Below are 19,581 nucleotides of genomic sequence, written 5' to 3'. Positions count from 1 at the left end.
TACCATTCCAAAAGTAGCTCAATCTCAGATGCAGTCGAGTCCAATTTTGTGGTGGCTTCAAGAGAACAACCATCGATTGCAGAGCGGAGAAAGGCGCCGGCTACCTCTACTGACAATGGGTCGTCGGTGGGTCTCCCCACTCTTTTTGATATTCAAATTTTTGTTGGTGAGTCGGCCTTGGTCAATCTGTCATTGACCAGACAAATCATTGAAGTTGCACTTCTCCCGACTGACAGGGAGAACAAGAGAAATCAGACGGTGTCCAAAATATTTTCTTCATTTTATCCGATGATGCTTGGGATAAATTATATATATATATATATATATATATTTTTTTTTGATCCGATTTGATTTGTCCTTTTTTTTCAGTGGGCACACGATATGTACGCTCTAGAGAATGAATATCGAAAAATTGCCGACCTTCGTTGGGTGTGGATGGACAAAGTGACGGTCGCCAACGTCAAAAAAGCTACTGCCATTAAACAACTTCAGATGACAATTGAACGAGAGAAGATGCTCCAGGAAGAGATCTCCCGTATGACGGCAGAACTACATTCCTCCAGAGTCGAACTAGGATCGACTCAATAGAGCATCACGTCTCTCAAATCCTGGATTAAAAGCAAGGAGCATTCCATCAGTCGGCTCTGGAGAGAGAGAGACAGATGCATAGAGGAGCTTAAAGTGGAGTGCAGAAGGCATCGGGCCATCATGGAGAGGTTGGCATTGGCTAATGCAGAGTCGACCTCCGCCAAGGAAGAAGCTGAGTCGGCGAGAGGTGCTCTGAGTCTGGCCATCGAGAATTTCAAAGATTCACAAGAATTCAAGAATGAAATTCTCGAGGGCGAATTCACCTCCTACTGCATCGAATACGAAGACGGTAGAGATGTAGTCAAAAAATTATATCCGAACTTGGACCTGAGCAGCATCATTTCCCCTAGTTCAGGAGAAGAGGTTGCTGAGGAGACCATTGTGCTGACTGAAGGAGATGCACCGACTGCACCAGAATCTGCTCCAACCATTGAACTAGCTCCAACCACCAAAGTTATACCGGAGCAAGGTGATGAAGAAGCCGACTGGTGATCGGTGTAATACTTTTTCTTTTTCTTTTTGTAACTGGACTATGTCCAATTTTGTAATCGGACCTTAGGTCCAATTTTGTAATCTTTTCTTCAGTGAATGAAAAAAAAAATTTAAGTACGAAATCTCTTTTTATACTTGTACTTTCAATATCGTTGAATAACAGTTGAATTTTCAATCATCCATCAGTGAATTGAATATCGATCACTAATCGTAGTAGAGTTTGTCCGCTAGTCGGGTGTCAGCCGACTTAGCTTACATATTTTTTAAGTATTTGATAGATGGTGATAAGTCGAATATTCTTCGACTGACCGTAGTCAAGTCGGTGTATTTTCTAATCAACTAGGATCGAGTCGGCATAATATTTCACTTAATTAAATCTAAGTCAGTATGAGTAGTCATTCAACTTAAGTCAGTTTTTACAATAGAAAATTGAGATATAATCGATAAGTCAGTTTTTATAATGAAAAATCGAAATATAGTCGATCAGCATAGTCATTAAGTCAGTTTTTACAATGAAAAATCGAAATATAGTTGGTGTAAGCTGATCGATTATTTGTCGGTCTAATGTCATTTTGTAGATAACTTGTAGATGACTGAAGCTTTCATGATTCTAAATCTCAATATTTCATTTCAAATGTCATACATGTGAACAACTTTATTGATAGTACATCTTCAAATTATCAACATTTCAAGTTCGAGAAATAGTTATCCCATTGAGGGTTTCTAGTCGATATACATTTGGACGAAGTGTTTCAGTCATTCTGTAGGATCCTTTCTAATTCGAAGATAATTTTTTTTGATCTAGAAGCTTTGAAACTTCTGTCTTTCTTAGAACCAGATCTCCTGGATGAAAGACTTCAGCTTGACTTTTGCATTGTAATACCAGGCTATACTTTGTCGATATGTTGTCATCCAAACTTGAGCTTGCTGTCGAACTTTCAGAAGCAAGTCTAGGTTGGCTCACCGTGTTGGGAATAGTGTCCCAAAGCCAATCGTCAGCCTGTTGACGGTTGTGCTCATTTTTGTATTTATACATGAATTATGAATTAATAAAAAAATATTTTGATATTTTTCATCGCAAAATGTTTCATCTTCTAATGAACTCCTATGTTGTGGTGAAGTCCTTAGGACTATTTAGACTCGACAAAGGAGGATTTGTCGTTTAGTTCTTAAATTTATTCGCGACCAAATGATACGTTGTTACCAAGGATGACAACGTTTATTGAGCATAGGTCATTGTATGCCATATAGGTTAGTTGTCCTCTTAACTAATAAGTGTGGAGATACTGGTAGGCATACAGGTGAGATGTAAGGGTACATCTGCACTGAACATGACCGACTCCGGAGCTATTTCTGCTGTCAAGATTTGCTCAGATGGAATATGGGTATAACTATCCTTCCGACCTGAGACCGCCACGGTGACTTGCAAACAACTCACTGCACTTAGACACTGGACTACCTGAATTTTTAATTCAGTGACGGAAGGCTGTTGGGTGTAGTCAAATACTTGACTTGTCGGTGCATGTGTCAAGATGGGATTGACCACTCCAGTTTAGGAGCTGTGTACAGTCGTATTTCAATTTAGCAAAACCTTGGCTAGGGTAGTCCTTGTGAGGAGTCACAGGACTGTTTGAGTTGAGCACGATTCGGATGATTTGATCAGGGTTGATAGTTTAACCCTGAGTCATCCTAAACACAGGGATCAAAAGGATGAATTATACAGTAACCATATTCATGTAGGTTCTGAGTATTGCGATTGTGACTCTTTGACCTATTCGAATGTCGGGTACCATTGCTAGATGGTCACTTCGATTAGTAAAAAAATTAGTTTCTGTGCTACCGGCTTAGGTTCGAATCTGCGAGGTCACACACATTAGAGGTTCCTATCTGATCTGATGGCTGGTGTAGAATCCTACATGTTTGAGACTCAGTGATCGAGAATCAAAATTCTCTGATCACGAGTTCCACACATTATGGGTACCAGGATCAAGAGTCCCACTGGTTGGGATTCTTTGATCAGGGTTACATATCGATGAATTCTGATGCCCGATTACCCATCAGATTTAGACTCAATATTTATGAGAGGTTTTATTAGTGATTTGATCGCTAATTAACTCAATTTGATTGAGTAATTATTTTTGGATCAAGTCCAATTGAATTGGATTCAGTTGGGTTTGACCTGATTAGGTTAAGAGTTGACCTAATCATCGAGATGGTTTGATCCCTGATTTGATCAGGGATTGGGCTTAGTCAATTCCTGATTTGATTAGAATTTTATTGAGCCTAATTAAGCCTAATTAAATTAGGTTTAAATTAGTCTAATTGGACTTAACTTATTTGGTTCAATTAGGTTGGTTTAAATATTGAAACCACCTTGACCAAATCTCCATGCGCCACCTCACTTCCATTGCACCCATTTGAATTCATGAGAAAGAACTTCTCATGAATTTTTTTCTTACGCCAAACCCTCTCCACGCCTCACATTAATGTGCCAAATAAATGGATAAGGATGATTGGTTGGCCATTCAAATTCAAAATAAAGTTTGAATTTGAATGGGCAATCAATCTTTGCGCCTTATCCCTTTTTTAACGCCCCATTTATTACATGAGAAAAATATTTCTCATGAAATCACTCCATGCATAATTTTAGCCACGCCTCACACCTTTAGTGGATAAGAGATGAGTTGGTGTCCATTTGAATTCAAAATTTGATTTGAATTCAAATGTGTAATTACTCATCTTTATCCTTTCTTTTGGATAAGACGTTTGAGGTTTTTATAAAAGGAGGTGATGAGTGGGGCATGGTGTAAGAAGAATATTTTTTTGGAAAAAAATTTTGGGGTGTGAGGAAGTCTTGTGCGTGAGAAGAAAGTCCATATCCTTCTAAGAGAAAAAGAAAGAAAAGAAAGAAAAGTGGGTGCAAGGTTTCCAGTGAGTTTCCTAGAGTTTTAGCCTGGGGTTCGGAAAGTGAGAAAGTGAGCTACGAGTGTCGTGAGCCCACAAAATTTCCGAAAGATCTTCAACATCCTCTCAAACACGTCTGTTGACGATCTGGAGCATCTGAAGAATCGACAGACATCGATTGAAAGAGTTCGATCAGCATCGACCGTCAAAAGGGCTCTACAACGAGCTAGCACTCGTGAGGAGTCGATCAGATCGGAAGCTTCATGTGGACGATCCGCAGAGACCAAACACACTGTGTGGCTACATCGTGATGATCAGATTCTCCTGACGGTGATCAGATTACGGCGATCTACAACCCGCATAAAGGTATTGTGTTCTGAACACATTACAGTAAAGTATTTACTGTTCGAATTTGAAATTCATATTTAAATGAATGCTTGCTATATATCATATTTAGATCCTAGTGTAGGGTAAATTCATGTTAATTAATTAGATTAATTAATATTTTTTCGCTGTAAAATCATAATTTTAAAAAAAATTTAAAATTATCATTTTACCCCTGCACTAATTTTTCCCACAAATGGTATGCATTAGGAGCACCTAGATCAGTCAAACTGATTTACCTAATGACATGGGTGAGCCCTAATCACCAAGTGATCTAATCAAAATCTAATTCACCAGGTTGGCCAGGTAAGTGAGATCAGTGGTGGGGATTGAAATTGGCTGGATATTTTCTTCTCATCTATCCTTTAATAAAATCTTCAAAAATTATTAGGTCCCTAAAAATGATTAAGTTATATTGATAACTAAGTCATAGCCTCCCATTAAGTGAGTGATAATGAGTCCATTAGTTTAATAATCATTGGAGGCCCAAAGATCTGGTGCTTATTGACTAATGGAATTATCATTCAAAATATGATAATTTGGTTTGAGTTTTTCTGATGGTGGTCAGGTTGGCCGGCCAAAGTCGGGCCTGATCATTTATTGGTCCGATTCACCAAATCAAATCATGTTAATGGTTGGACCTAACCAAATCTTTTCAGTGGAGGCCAAAGCCTACTGATTAGGTTCTGGGGCAAAATCAATTACTAGAAGTTATTTAGAGAAACAACTGGTTATGAACCTATCCATAGATGCACATGGGTTGACCAACCAAAGTTGGGCTCGTGTGTAGTCTGTGTGGATTCTAGTACCCACTAAAGAATTAAAGTAATTTCTCGAATTAGAGGTTGAGGCTACCAGTTCGTAAAAATACTGGGAGAAACTTTAGACTAAAGTCCAAGTCTTTAGTATTTATAATTTATGTACTAATAGAGGTCTAGTTTTTCTTTATGCAGCTATGGCCACTACCCTGTCGCTTCGGTCATTATTAGATAATGACAAGCTCATGGGACCTAATTTCGATAGTTGGTATCGAAAATTAAAAATCATCCTTGAGCATGAACGGATCCTTTATGTAGTAACGGATCCAGTACCTGAGGAGCCAGCCCCGAACGCTAGAGGGACGGTCCGAGACACTTACCAGAAGTGGCTCAACGACCGCACCACCGTTTGGTGCATTATGCTGGCAGCAATGAATGATGAGTTCAGCCACAGGTTCGAGAACGCCCAGCCACAGGAGATGCTTCAAATGTTGAACGACTCCTTTGGCACGCCTAACGACGTTGAAAGGCATAAAACTAGTTGTATCATTTTCAATGTTCGGATGAGGGATGGAGCCTCAGTCACTGATCATGTACTGTACATGATCGAAATGATTGAGCGCCTAAGTAAACTGGGCTTTCCCCTGCACGAGCAGCTCGGTAAGGATGCGATCCTTAATTCATTGCCCAAGTCTTTCCTCCCTTTTCTTACTCATTTTTGGATGACAAAGCCTGCAGTGAACTACCACGGCTTGTTGGGGTTGCTGCAGAACTTTGAGAAGGATCACCAACTCCATAAGGAGTCGGTGAATGTTGTGGGAGGGTTTTCTTCTGATCGTCGACCCTTTAAGAAAGGGAAGAAGAAGAACAAGAAGAAGAAGAATAAGAAGGTACAGCTGCATGCTGGGACGTCTGCACAGGGTCAGACCAAGAAGTGCAAGCCCGACCAAAGCCAGACGGAGTGCTTTTTTTGCAAGAAGCATGGGCATTGGAAGAGGAACTGTCCTCTATACATTGCCTCACTGGACCCGAATAGGCTTAAAAAGAAGCAAGGTACTTATATGATAACACTTTGCAACTTTTTCATTTGTGATACTACTGCCTGGGTATTGGATACCGGAAGCCCTTATCATATTTGCAATTCGATGCAGGGTCTACAGTTCAGTAGGAGATTTGATGAAGGCGAGAGATTCCTGAATGTTGGAGATGGAAGCAAAGTTTCAGTTCTAGCATTAGGAATCATGAACCTTGTAATCAATTCTCGAAACGTAATTCTGAGTGAATGTCACTATTGTCCAAGCTTTTTATTAAATATTATTTCTGTAGGCCTTTTGGCCATGAACGGTTATCAATTTTTAATAAAAGAAAATATTTGTAATATCATTTTGAATGGTGTTACAATGTTTGTTGGACAACTTAATAATGGAATTTACTTTCTATCACAACCTATTAATATGGTTCAAACCTCCGGTAAACGTCCTAGAATAGATAATGTGTCAGAAGTCTACCTTTGGCACTGTAGGCTAGGTCATATCAATAAGAACAGGATAAACAGATTGGCTCAAGAAGAAATTCTTGAAGTAGGTGATTGTGAATCACTTCCAACCTGTGAGTCCTGTCTTCTTGGTAAAATGACCAAATCACCTTTTACTGGAAAAGGTGAGCGAGCCAGTGAACTCTTGGGTCTGGTACATTCTGTATATGTGGACCCATGAGCTTAAGTACAAAAGGTGGATATTTCTACTTCATAACCTTCACAGACGACCTATCGAGGTATGGGTATGTCTATTTAATGAAGCATAAATCGGAGTCATTTGAAATGTTCAAACTATTTCGAAATGAGGTAGAAAAACAAACTGGAAAGTGTATTAAAATTCTTCGATCTGATCGAGGAGGTGAATATCTTTTCAATGATTTTCTGACATATCTTGGGGAGAATGAGATTCTCTCTCAGTGGACTCCTCCTGGAACACCACAACATAATGGTATATCTGAAAGGAGAAATTGGACCTTGTTGGACATGGTTCGATCCATGATGGGATTTGCTGGTCTGCCGATCTCCCTCTGGGGATATGCGCTCGAATCGGCTTGTTACCTTCTAAATAGAATTTCGAGTAAGTCTGTAATCAAAATGCCATATGAGATATGGATAGGACGTAAGCCAATATTCTCGCACCTTAGGGTTTGGGGGTGTCCGGCTTATGTTAAACGTTTAATTACGGACAAGCTTGGACCTAAGTTTGACAAGTATAATTTTATAGGGTACCCAAAAGAGACCAAAGGGTATTACTTCTACCTAGCTGATGAGCAAAAAGTATTTGTCAGCCTTAAGGCAATCTTTTTAGAAAAGGAGTTCCTTGGTGAAGGGACTGTTGCCTCTAAGGTCGAACTTGACGAAGTTCGGCAGGTGAAAAATCCGACGTAAGTTGCTGAACCTAAATCAGATTTTATTAGATCAGATTCAGAGCCCATTGTTCAAGCACCCTTAAGGTGATCTGGTAGAGTACCACGTCAACCGGACAGATACTATGATTTCTTGGTCCGAAACGACGATCCTATCGAACTTGATGAAAATGATGAGGATCCGATCACCTACATAGATGCAATGCAGAGACCTGACTCTGAGAAATGGCTAGAGGCCATGAAATCCGAAATGGAGTCCATGAAGGTCAACGATGTGTGGATATTGGTTGATCCACCCGAAGGAGTAAAATTCATAGGGTGTAAATGGGTCTTCAAGAGAAAGAGAGGCGCAGACGGAAAGGTGGAAACCTATAAAGCCCATCTGGTTGTCAAGGGATATCGTCAATGTTATGGTATGACTATGACGAGACGTTTTTTCTTGTGGCAATGCTCAAATTCATTCGGATCATGCTTGCGATAGCTGCCTATCTGGACTATGAAATCTGGCAGATGGATGTGAAGATAGCTTTCCTAAACGGAGAGCTAGATGAAGAGGTGTATATGATACAACCTGAAGGATTCACATCCACAGATGAGTCTAAGGTGTGTAGGCTACAGAGGTCCATTTATGGACTTAAGCAGGCATCACGGAGTTGGAACATATGTTTTGATAAGACGATCAAGACGTATGGCTTCGTTAAGAACAGAGAAGTGCCCTGCATTTATAAGGGGCTAATGGTCTAGTAGTAGTATTTCTTATGTTGTATGTAGATAACATTCTCTTAATCGGGAATGATGTCCCTGCATTACAGGGAATAAAGATTTGGCTGTCGTCACAGTTCTCTATGAAGGATCTGGGAGAAGCTTCCTACATCCTAGGGATGAGGATCTATAGGGATAGATCTAAAAGGTTGCTTGGTTTATCTCAGTCCACATACATTGATACTATGCTGAAGAGGTTCAGCATGGAGAATTTCAAGAAAGGCTATCTTCCGATAGGCCATGGAATTTCTCTCTCGAAGAGGGATTGTCCGACAACACCTCAAGAGAGAGAGCGTATGGGTAGGATTCCATATGCTTCAGCAGTGGGATCTATCATGTACGCCATGACATGTATACGACCAGATGTGGCATACTCACTAGGGGTAGTGAGTAGATACCAATCTGATCTAGGAGAGAATCACCGGAAGGTTGTTAAAACCATCCTGAAGTATTTAAGAAATACTAAGGACCAGTGGCTTGTTTATGGTGAATCGAACTTGAGACTTATAGGGTTTACAGACTCTAATTTTCAGTCTGATCACGATGACAGCAAAAGTGTGTCGGGATTTATTTTTACCCTTAATGGTGGGGCTATCTGCTAGAAAAGTTTCAAACAGCACACAGTGGCTGATTCAGTTTGCGAGGCAGAGTATGTCGCTACATCAGATGCTGCCAAAAAAGCGGTGTGGCTGAGAAAGTTCATCACCGAGCTCAAAGTAGCACCCTCCCTTGTTGGTCCAGTTCTGCTCTACTATGACAGCTCTGGAGCCATTGCTTAGGCGAAGGAACCAAAGGCATACCAGCGGACGAAGCATATTCTGCGCCGCTACCATCTCATTCGAAAAATTGTAGATCGAGGTGACGTCGATCTTCAGAAGATCGACGGAAAGGAGAACCTGGACAACCCATTCACTAAAGCCATTGCGGTGAAGGAGTTCGACGACTACAAGTCGAAGATGGGTATTAGATACTATACCGATTGGCTTTAGGCCAAGTGGGAGATTGTTGGGAATAGTGTCCCAAAGCCAATCATCAGTCTGTTGACGGTTGTGCTCATTTTTGTATTTGTACATAAATTATGAATTAATAAAAAATTATTTTGATATTTTTCATCATAAAATATTTCATCTTCTAATGAACTCCTATGTTGTGGTGAAGTCCTTAGGACTATTTAGACTTGATAAAGGAGGATTTATCGTTTAGTCCTTAAATCTGTTCACGATCAAATGATATGTTGTTATCAAGGATGACAATATTTATCAAGCATAGGTCGTTGTGTGCCATATAGGTTGGTTGTCCTCTTAACCAATGAGTGTGGAGACACTGGTATGGCATACATATGAGATGTAAAGGTACATCTGCACTAAACATGACCGACTCTGAAGCTATTTCTGCTGTCAAGATTTGCTCTGATGGAATATGGGTATAAATATCTCTCTGACTTGAGACCGCCACGGTGACTTGCAAACAACTCACTGCACTTAGGCACTGGACTACCTGAATTTTTTATTCAGTGACGGAAGGCAGCTGGGTATAGTCAAGTACTTGACTTGTCGGTGCGTGTGTCAAGATGGGATTGACCACTCCAGTTTAGGAGCTATGTACAGTCATGTTTCAATTTAGCAAAACCTTGGCCAGGGTAGTCCTTGTGAGAAGTCACAGGACTATTTGAGTTGAGCACGATTCGGATGATCTGATCAGGGTTGACAGTTTAACCCTGAGTCATCCTAAATACAGGGGTCAAAAGAATGAATTATACAGTAACCATATTCATGTAGGTTCTGAGTGTTGCGATTGTGACTCTTTGACCTATCCGGACGTCGGGTACCATTGCTAGATGGTCACTTCGATTAATACAGAAATTGGTTTCTGTGCTACCGGCTTAGGTTCGAACCTGCGGGGTCATACACATTAGAGGTTCCTATCTGATCTGATGGCTGGTGTAGAATCCTACATGTTTGGGACTCAGTGATCGAGAATCAGGATTCTCTGATCACGAGTTTCACACATTATGGGTACCGGGGTCAAGAGTCCCACTGGTTGGGATTCTTCGATTAGGATTACATATCGATGAATTTTGATGTCCGATTACCCATCGAATTTAGACTCAATATTTATGAGAGATTTTATTAATGATTTGATCGTTAATTAACTCAATTTGATTGAGTAATTATTTTTGGATCAAGTCCAATTGAATTGGATTCAGTTGGGTTTGACTCTATTAGGTTAAGAGTTGACCTAATCGTCGAGATGGTTTGGTCCTCATTTTTGATCAGGGGTTGGGCTTAGTCAATTCCTGATTTGATTAGAATTTTATTGAGCCTAATTAAGCCTAACTAAGTTGGGTTTAAATTAGTCTAATTGGACTTAACTTATTTGGTTCAATTAGGTTGGTTTAAATATTGAAACCACCTTGACCCAATCTCCATGCGCCACCTCACTTCCATTGCACCCATTTGAATTCATGAGAAGGAACTTCTCATGAATTTTTTTCTCATGCCAAGCTCTCTCCACGCCCCACATTAATGTACCAAATGAATGGATAAGGATGATTGATTGGCCATTCAAATTCAAAATAAAGTTTAAATTTGAATGGGCAATCAATCTTTGTACCTTATCTCTTTTTTAACGCCCCATTTATTACATGAGAAAAATATTTCTCATGAAATCACTTTATGCATAATTTTAGCTATGCCTCATGCTTTTAGTGGATAAGGGATGAGTTGGTATCCATTTGAATTTAAAATATGATTTGAATTCAAATGTGTAATTACTCATCTTTATCCTTTCTTTTGGATAAGACGTTTGAGGTAGTTATAAAAGGAGGTGATGAGTGGGGCGTGGTGTAAGAAGAATATTTTTTTTGGAGAAAAATTTTGGGGTGTGAGGAAGTCTTGTGCGTGAGAAGGAAGTCCATATCCTTCCAAGAGAAAAAGAAAGAAAAGAAAGAAAAGTGGGTGCAAGGTTTCTAGTGAGTTTCCTAGAGTTTTAGCCTGAGGTTCGGAAAGTGAGAAAGTGAGCTACGAGTGTCGTGAGTCCACAAAATTTCAAAAGGATCTTCAACATCCTCTCAAGCACGTCTGTTGACATTCTGGAGCGTTCAAAGAATCGACAGACATCGATCGAAGGATTTCGATCACATCGACCGTCAAAAGGGCTCTACAACGAGCTAGCACTCATGAGGTATCGATCAGACCGAAAGCTATGTGTGGATGATCCATAGAGGCCAGACACGCTGTGTGGCTGCATCGCGACGATCAGATTCTTTCGATGGCGATCAGATTGCGGCGATCTACAACCCGCACAAAGGTATTGTGTTCTGAATACATTACAGTAAAGTGTTTACTGTTCGAATTTGAAATTCAAATTTAAATGAATGCATGCTATATATCATATTTAGATCCTAGTGTAGGATAAATTCATATTAATTAATTAAATTAATTAATAATTTTTTACTGTAAAATCATACTTTTGAAAAAGTTTTAAAATTATCATTTTATCCCTACACTAATTTTCCCCACACACCGACATTCAGAATTGCTCGATTCATTATTTTGTTCCACTCTTGCTGATGGTAATCCGATCTCAAGTTGAATGATCGCCTCCATCCCATAGGCTAGGTTGAATGACGATTCTCCTGTCAGTATACGAGTTGTCCAATGATGCGTAGTCGTTGATAGCACCAAAAATAACTCTACTCACTACGTAGGTAGGATGAGTCGAGATCGTATCCTCAGGGATCTTGGGCTAAGTTGAGATTGCAAAATAAAAGAAAGAAGCATTATTTTGATTTAAAAAATAAATTATCTTAAAATTGATGTAATAAGAAAATAAAGAGCTCGGGAGTTTTGAATTAATTTTGTACTAGCAGAGTTGTATCTCTTTCTTTTTTTTTAATTAAATTGATGTGATTAATCTTAGAAAAAATATCTATCTTTTCTCGGCACACTCCATACCCGTAGATCATGGTGCGTCTCCAAAAAATACTAGGTAAACAACTCTTCTTTCCTCGACACGCCCCGTATCCATAGATCACGACGCGTCTCCGAAAAGTAAAAATTATTCCTACTATTAATCTAACAGGAAAGCATAAATAAAAGCATATGAAAGAGAGTAAATAAAGAACTCATGACAATTTAAATAAAAAGCATAATCTTTATTGCATATAAAGAAATACAAGAAAGTTTAGAACAATAAACCCGCTCTGTGTCGTTACAAAGTTTCTCCTCCACTCCCGAGACTGCTAGCCTAGCTGCTCATGAAGTAGTCCCTTTCATTTCCTCTATGCAAGGCTCTAGAAGAATTTCTGGGATGATCCTCAAATAGAAGTACAAGAGCCTTTTTATAGGTGTTAGGAGGGAGGAGTTTTACATGATTTTTCGATATGGGACTAAAGAAAAAAATACTAAAGACCGCGCGTTTGAATGCCGCACCCGCGTTCGCGCCCGCCTGCACGTCGTCTGCGTTCCGCCCGCACTACGCGTCGCCTACACATCGCCTGCGCATCTGCTGCCGCAATCCGTGCACCGCTGTGCCGCTCGCACCCACGCTCGCCCGCGCTGTGCCGCTCGCGCCCACGCCCGCAATGCCGCATTCACGAGGAAAGCACCCGTGAAACAAATTACAAAAGTTTCTCAATTACAAAAAGAAACTTTTGTTTCTTTAAAATGATGCCTATATCCTTTTGAATTTCTTGCATAGTATCTTTATTTTCTATAATACCGTATGCATCCTTCTTTTATTTTAATTTCATTTTAAGTTCAATTTTCTTCAAACTTGAGTCTTTTTGGTCTGCGAATCGGACTCTTTGTATCGACGATCATCTTTCCTGTAAAACATAAAAAAATATCAAATTTTTAATAAATAAAATAAATTAAATATAATTTTCTACTTTAAAATACTTAAATTAAGTGTTTATCATCCAATATGCTTATAAGATCAGATATAATTCTTCCATTCAGAGACCTTTAGCTTCATTCAGTCTAGTCTTGAGATCATGTAGGATTGTTCGATTTATTACTTCTACTTCATCGTTGGATTGTGGATGGCCGACTGATGTGAATTGGTATGTAATATAAAATTTTATATAAAATTTTTTAAAATTTTGATTATCAAATTATCGACCATTGTCAGTGATGATGGTGTGTGATAAACCGAATCTATATATGATTAATTTCTGAATGAAGTCTTCTATCTTACTTTCAGTGATTTGTGCTAATAGTTCAGCTTCTACCCATTTGGTGAAGTAATCAATGATAATTATCATAAATTTTTTCTGATCGAATGCTGGAGAGAAAGGATCAAGTATGTCGATTCTCCATTGTACGAAGGACCATGGTGCAACAATTGATGTCAGTTGGCTGGTCGGTTGATGTTATATATTAATATACTTCTGATATGGTTCACATCTTCAGACAAATTCAGCTGCATCTTTCTTTATTATGGGCTAATAATGTCCTTGATATAAGACTTTATAAGCCAACTATTTACTCCCCAAGTGATTTTCACAAATCCCTTTATGAATTTCTCAGAGTGCATACTCGACATTTGTTGATCTCAAGTACTTTAGTAAAGGAAGAGGGAACGATCTTTTATAAAGTTGTCCATTCATCAAAATATATTGTGAGGTCATCCATCTTAGTCATTTGACTTCTGAAAGATCTACAGGTAGAGTTCCATTAGTCAAATACTGGATGATCGGATCCATCCAGCTTGGCTCGTCATTGATTTGTAGCACTTCTTCGACTTCATCAATGCTCGATTGTTCAAGATATTCGATGAATGTCTGATCTAGTGAGTTGAATGAAGTGGTTGCGAGTCGAAAAAATACATCAGCTCGAGTATTTTTTATTCTTAGAATGTGAGAGATCTCAAAATATTTTAGAATCGATGTAAGATCTTTTACTTTCTGAAGGTACTTCATCATAACGGGATCTCAGACTTCAAACTCACCTTTAACTTGTCTGATAATTAACTGTGATCGGTGAAGACCTTCAGGTTGTCAATGTTAAGCTTTTTGGCAATCTTCAGGTCCGCTAGGAGAGCTTTATACTTGGTTTGATTATTTAAAGCTTTAAAATTAAATCGAAGGGCATATTCAGTTACAATCCTTTCGAAATTGGTGAGGATGAGATCGACTCCACTGCTTTGTATGTTGGATGCTCCATCAATATGTAGCACCACACCAATGCTAAGTTGGCCTCAGGAGTTTCAACTTACTTTAATTTGTCATCGGGTTTATCCTCAAGATTATTGTCAGATATGATGCACTTGGCGACAAAATTGATCAAAACTTGTGCCTTCATTGATGGTCGTGGATAATATTGAATATCAAACTCACTGAGTTTTATTATCCATTTTGCTATTCGACTTGAAGTATCAAGTCGGTATAGAATTACCTTCAACGGTTGATCTGTCAAGATGACTATAGGATGTGCTTGAAAGTACGGACAAAGTCGCTGTGATGATATGATTAGAGAGTAGATCATTTTTTTCATTCTTGAATATCTTATCTCAGCATTATGAAGCACCTTGCTGGTGTAATAAATTGGCCATTGAATTTGATTTTTATCCTCTTGGATGAGTACCGAACTAATTGTTTCTGTCGAAGTCGTCAGATAGAGATACAAAGTTTCTTCCATCTTTGATTTTGTAAGTAATGAAGGAGATATCAGATATCTTTTTAGATCTTTGAAGGATCATCGGCACTCGTCTGACCATGAAAAATCTTTTACTTGTCTCAAGATCTTGAAGAAGGGTAAACATCTTTCTGCCGACCTTGAGATGAATCGATTGAGTGCGACGATCCTTCCATTAAGTTGTTGTATCTCTTTCTTGAAGCTTGGATGCTTCATATTGATGATAGTCTTTATTTTTTCAGGATTAGCTTCAATTCTTCATTGTGACACAAGAAATTTAATGAATTTTTCGAAAGTTACTCCGAATACATATTTAGTCGGACTCAATTTTATTTGATGTCGTCGAAGTATATTGAAGGCTTTTTTCAAGTCCAAAATATGATCAGAAGTTTAGGGGCATGTCACCAGCATATCATCAACGTAGACTTTCATATTTCATCCAATTTATGCTTTGAACAGTTTATTGACTAGCCGTTGATAAGTAGCTCCGACATTCTTTAAACCGAATGGCATTACTTTGTAGCAGTAAATGCCTTTGTCTGTTATGAAGACAGTGTGTTCTTCATCTTCGGATGCCATCCGAATCTGATTATAGCCTGTAAAGGCATACATAAAGCTTAAAAGTCGATATTCCGAAGTCGCATCAATTAGGTAGTCAATCTTTGATAAAAAAAATTGTCCTTCGGACAAGCTTTATTAAAATTTGTGTAGTTGATGTAGATTCTCTATTTTTCATTGACTTTTCTCACCATTACTGTATTGGCAAGCCAATCGAGATAATTAGCTTCTCTGATGAAGCCAACCGCAAGGAGCTTGTCAACTTCTTCATTGATGACCTTCTGTCTTTCAGGAGCAAAAGATCTTTTCTTTTGTCTCACCGGTCTAACTTTAGGATCAATATTCAGCCAGTGGGTTATTACTTCTGGAGAAATTTCTGACATATTAGTTGCCGACCAAATAAAAATATCGGTATTTGTTCTTAGTAGATTCATCAGTTGTTGTCGCTCCGGATCAGATAATTACGATCCAATTTGGACCATCTTCTCAGGATCTTCTTCTTTTAATAGGATGAAAATCAGTTGTTCAGCTGGTTCACCCCTTTTTTTATTTTCTCTTTGGTCCAATTTATCAATGGTCAAAGAGTCTTCAGATTGATTATTCTTTGTAGAGACCATGAAGCAATGTCGAGCAAGGTGTTGATCTCCACATATTTTTCTGACTTTATTTTTTATAGAAAATTGGATCAATAAATGATATGTTGAAACTACTGCTCTCAAGATATTAAGTCCAGATCATTCAAGTATGACATTGTAGGCCGATGGAAATCGAACGACTATGAATATCAGGAGAACAATACTTTATTGTGGATTTGTTCCCGTGGTTAGTGGGAGAGTAATTTTTTTTCTATGGTAATTGCATCTCCAATAAAACCAACTAATGGCATTGAGACTCTTTTGAGTCGGTCAGTTGGTAGTCCATTTGGAAGAAAGTCGAGTAAAAGAGAACATCGTAGAACTTTCATTATCGACTAAAATTTTTTTTACATCATAATTTGCTATCGTTGTCGAAACGATGATAGCATCATCATGGGGAGTTTGTATTTCCGACGATGATAGCATCATCATGGGAAGTTTGTATTCTCCGAACATCATCTTCCGAAAAAGAGATTACATTGTCCAGTCATCATTTTTTCACTAACTCTTCTTCGGAAGTTGCCCCCCAGTCCTTCGATTGTTCAGAGATCATATTGATCACTCTCACCATTGGTCGATTATTGATCGTTTCCTCAACTTGTGGCTGAGGTTGTTGATTAGTGGGAGGTTGAGTCGGGTGATCTCGTTAAAATTTTTTAAGATAGCCGCATCGAATCAGGGTCTTTATTTTATCCCTGAGTTGAATACACTATTCAGTATCATGATCATGATCACGATGAAACCGTTAGTACTTCTTCTTGTCTCGACTCCTCGATGGCACTTTTATCAGCGAGGGATGTCAAAGATACCCCTCTCTCTCGATCTTCATTAAGATCTACATACAAGGAGCAGAAAGAGGAGTATAGGAGTCATACCTGCTATAGTTGTTCAGCCTTGGATTCTGTCGACGGGATGAAGCTCGCTTATTGGTGGTTGACCAACTTGGTTCGGTTGGAGCTTCAGTTTTCTTTTGTTTCTTTTTTTTGACCTTTTTCTTCTGTCTAGCATCGGTTAGAAGCATCTTCATCCGTGCGAATATACTTGTATGCACGCTCTAAAAGTTCAGGATAGGTCCGAAGGAAAGTCTTACCTAGAGAATAAGAGAATCTGGATCCCCTCAGAATTCTTTTCATGGCCGATATGGCTATATCTTCGTTGAGATCCCTGACCTCAAGTGTGGCCGTATTGAAATGAGCCACGAAATCCCTCAATGTCTTTACTCACCTTACTTGAAGGAGAAGAGACTGTCTGATGTCCGTGATACCTTTTGATTAGTGCTGAAATAAGCCATGAAAAAATGCTCGAGCTGCTTGAAGAAATTTATGCTCCCCAGCTGAAGCCCAGAATACCAAGCTCGAGTAGCCTTCCGAATAGTTGTTAGAAAACCAATACATAGGAGGGCATCGGTTGCCCCCTTGATTATCATGAGAGCCTTATAGCTCTCCAAATGATCAATTAGATCGGTGGAGCCGTCATATGGCTCCATCTGCGGTATCTTGAATTGAGACAGGATCGGCTCGTCCAGAATACGTTGAGAGGAGGTTGGGTAGTATGGAAGTCGCAGTCGTTTGAGGATTTTCGATCTTCCACCTGAAGTCGGGCAAGTTAGCGGTCAATCTCCTTGAACTTGCGTTCATAGTCGTCGAACTGTCGTTGCTGAAAAAATCTAAGGGTAGAATCCCTTGAAGAACTCAAAGATGGAGAAACAGAAGGTACACACGGCTTTTTTTTCTTCTTGATACTATGTACATAGTAAGGAGATCACGGCGAAGGATGAGCGGCAAGATAGGAATGCCGAGAATACGGTTGCTCGGCTTGGTGAGAGCGTTGAGATGGTCATCGTTCTGGAGATGAAGAGGGTGAACACCGTAAAGGACGGCAACTGTGTCTGGATGGCACTAAATGAGCCACCGGCTCCTCCACCAGCGGTTGCTGCTGTTGCTGTGTCTGTTGCTGTTGGAGGCTGCGGACCGTCTCCGTCAACATATTCATTTGCTGTATTAGAGCAGCAATTTGTACGTCTGTAGTGACTACAGGATGCAAAGATCTGGACTCTGCCAATGAAGGTGGAGGAGGAAGATCTTCTCAGCGGGAAGATTGTTTCGTAGATCCTGTAGAATATTGAGCTCTGGTCTTAGCCATGATTGCTTGTATTCTCCTCTTACTTGGCGTACCAATCTGTTGCGGTTAATCCCTTATTGTATCTATTGCCGGTGAAGAGCACCTGCAAAATGAAGTCCACACTGATCGAAATTATGTCTGACAGGGACCCTCCGATGCTTAAGTCAGTGAGGAGTGATGAACAACAGATAAGTATTTAGAGTGATGGAGTATTAGCCTAGAATTGTCTTACCAAATACTATTCATTTACCTCCTTTTATAGACGAGTAGTTGGTAACTATTTGTAACGGTTAGACACGTGGGTTCTGCTCATTCCGGCATTATGTGATCATGGGATGGATGATTATATCCGTCACTGATCATGTTCTGGCCATTATGCACTTTCTGCACTGGTAGTTTCTGATAAGCCGACTATACGTCGGTAATCAAAATATGTCGATCGTATGTCGGTAGTTGTAGAAGTCCGAACGAGCATCGGTCTGTAATTCTGATATACCAATGGTCATCGATCTGAGATCAGTCGAATTATCATAGTTGGAGTTTGTCAAATTTGAGGATAGCTGACTGTCAGTCGGCTAACCAATTGATAGTCGGCAGGTCATACTTAACAGACTGATCGAAAGTCGAAATCGGAGAGTCGGCTGAATCGCCTCAATAATAATCATATCACGTAAGATCTTCAAACCTTGGAGCAATAAACCCTACCCTTGTGAGACATACCTAGCCTTATGAATTGCATCAGTCCTCCCTTTGCTACATCATATGTGAGTAACAAAGGGGTAATTGAAAACATTATACTTTCCACCATTCAACTGAGAACTTCGCTCCGTTTATTGAAGTTGCAGGGAGAGGAGTGTTAAGCTTGATATACATTATAAACTATTTTTCTATCACCTTAAACTTTTAAGGTCGAGTAGTTAATCAACAATTTTAAGGGAAAATAACAAGTTGATAAAAAATATACATGTAACCTGTCCACTTTCTACAAATTTGTATGCAATTGTTCAATACACGATGAAAGAAGAACTTCCTAAATTTGGTTATTTTATTTTTCTTATTTATTTATTTGTCTTATTTTTCATTTCTTTGAACCCTGCGAATCACCATGTTACATCATTCTGTGATTACCCTATAATCTATAATTTATTCTAGTATGTACTCGAAAAAAGAAGAAGAAAAAGAATAAAGGGTCATCCAATTCACTTTGGACGCAACTTAATTTTCATACCCTACTTGTTCTTGTTGCTTATCATGTCCCTAATATTATCTCCAAAACCAAAACAAAAGAAATAAAATGTGATCTATTTCTATGTTTTTTTAAATTATACATGAGTTCCT

This window comes from Elaeis guineensis, chromosome 12 (genome assembly GCF_000442705.2).
Source record: "Elaeis guineensis isolate ETL-2024a chromosome 12, EG11, whole genome shotgun sequence".
Lineage (NCBI taxonomy): Eukaryota > Viridiplantae > Streptophyta > Magnoliopsida > Arecales > Arecaceae > Elaeis > Elaeis guineensis.
This window is presented reverse-complemented; position numbering follows the sequence as displayed.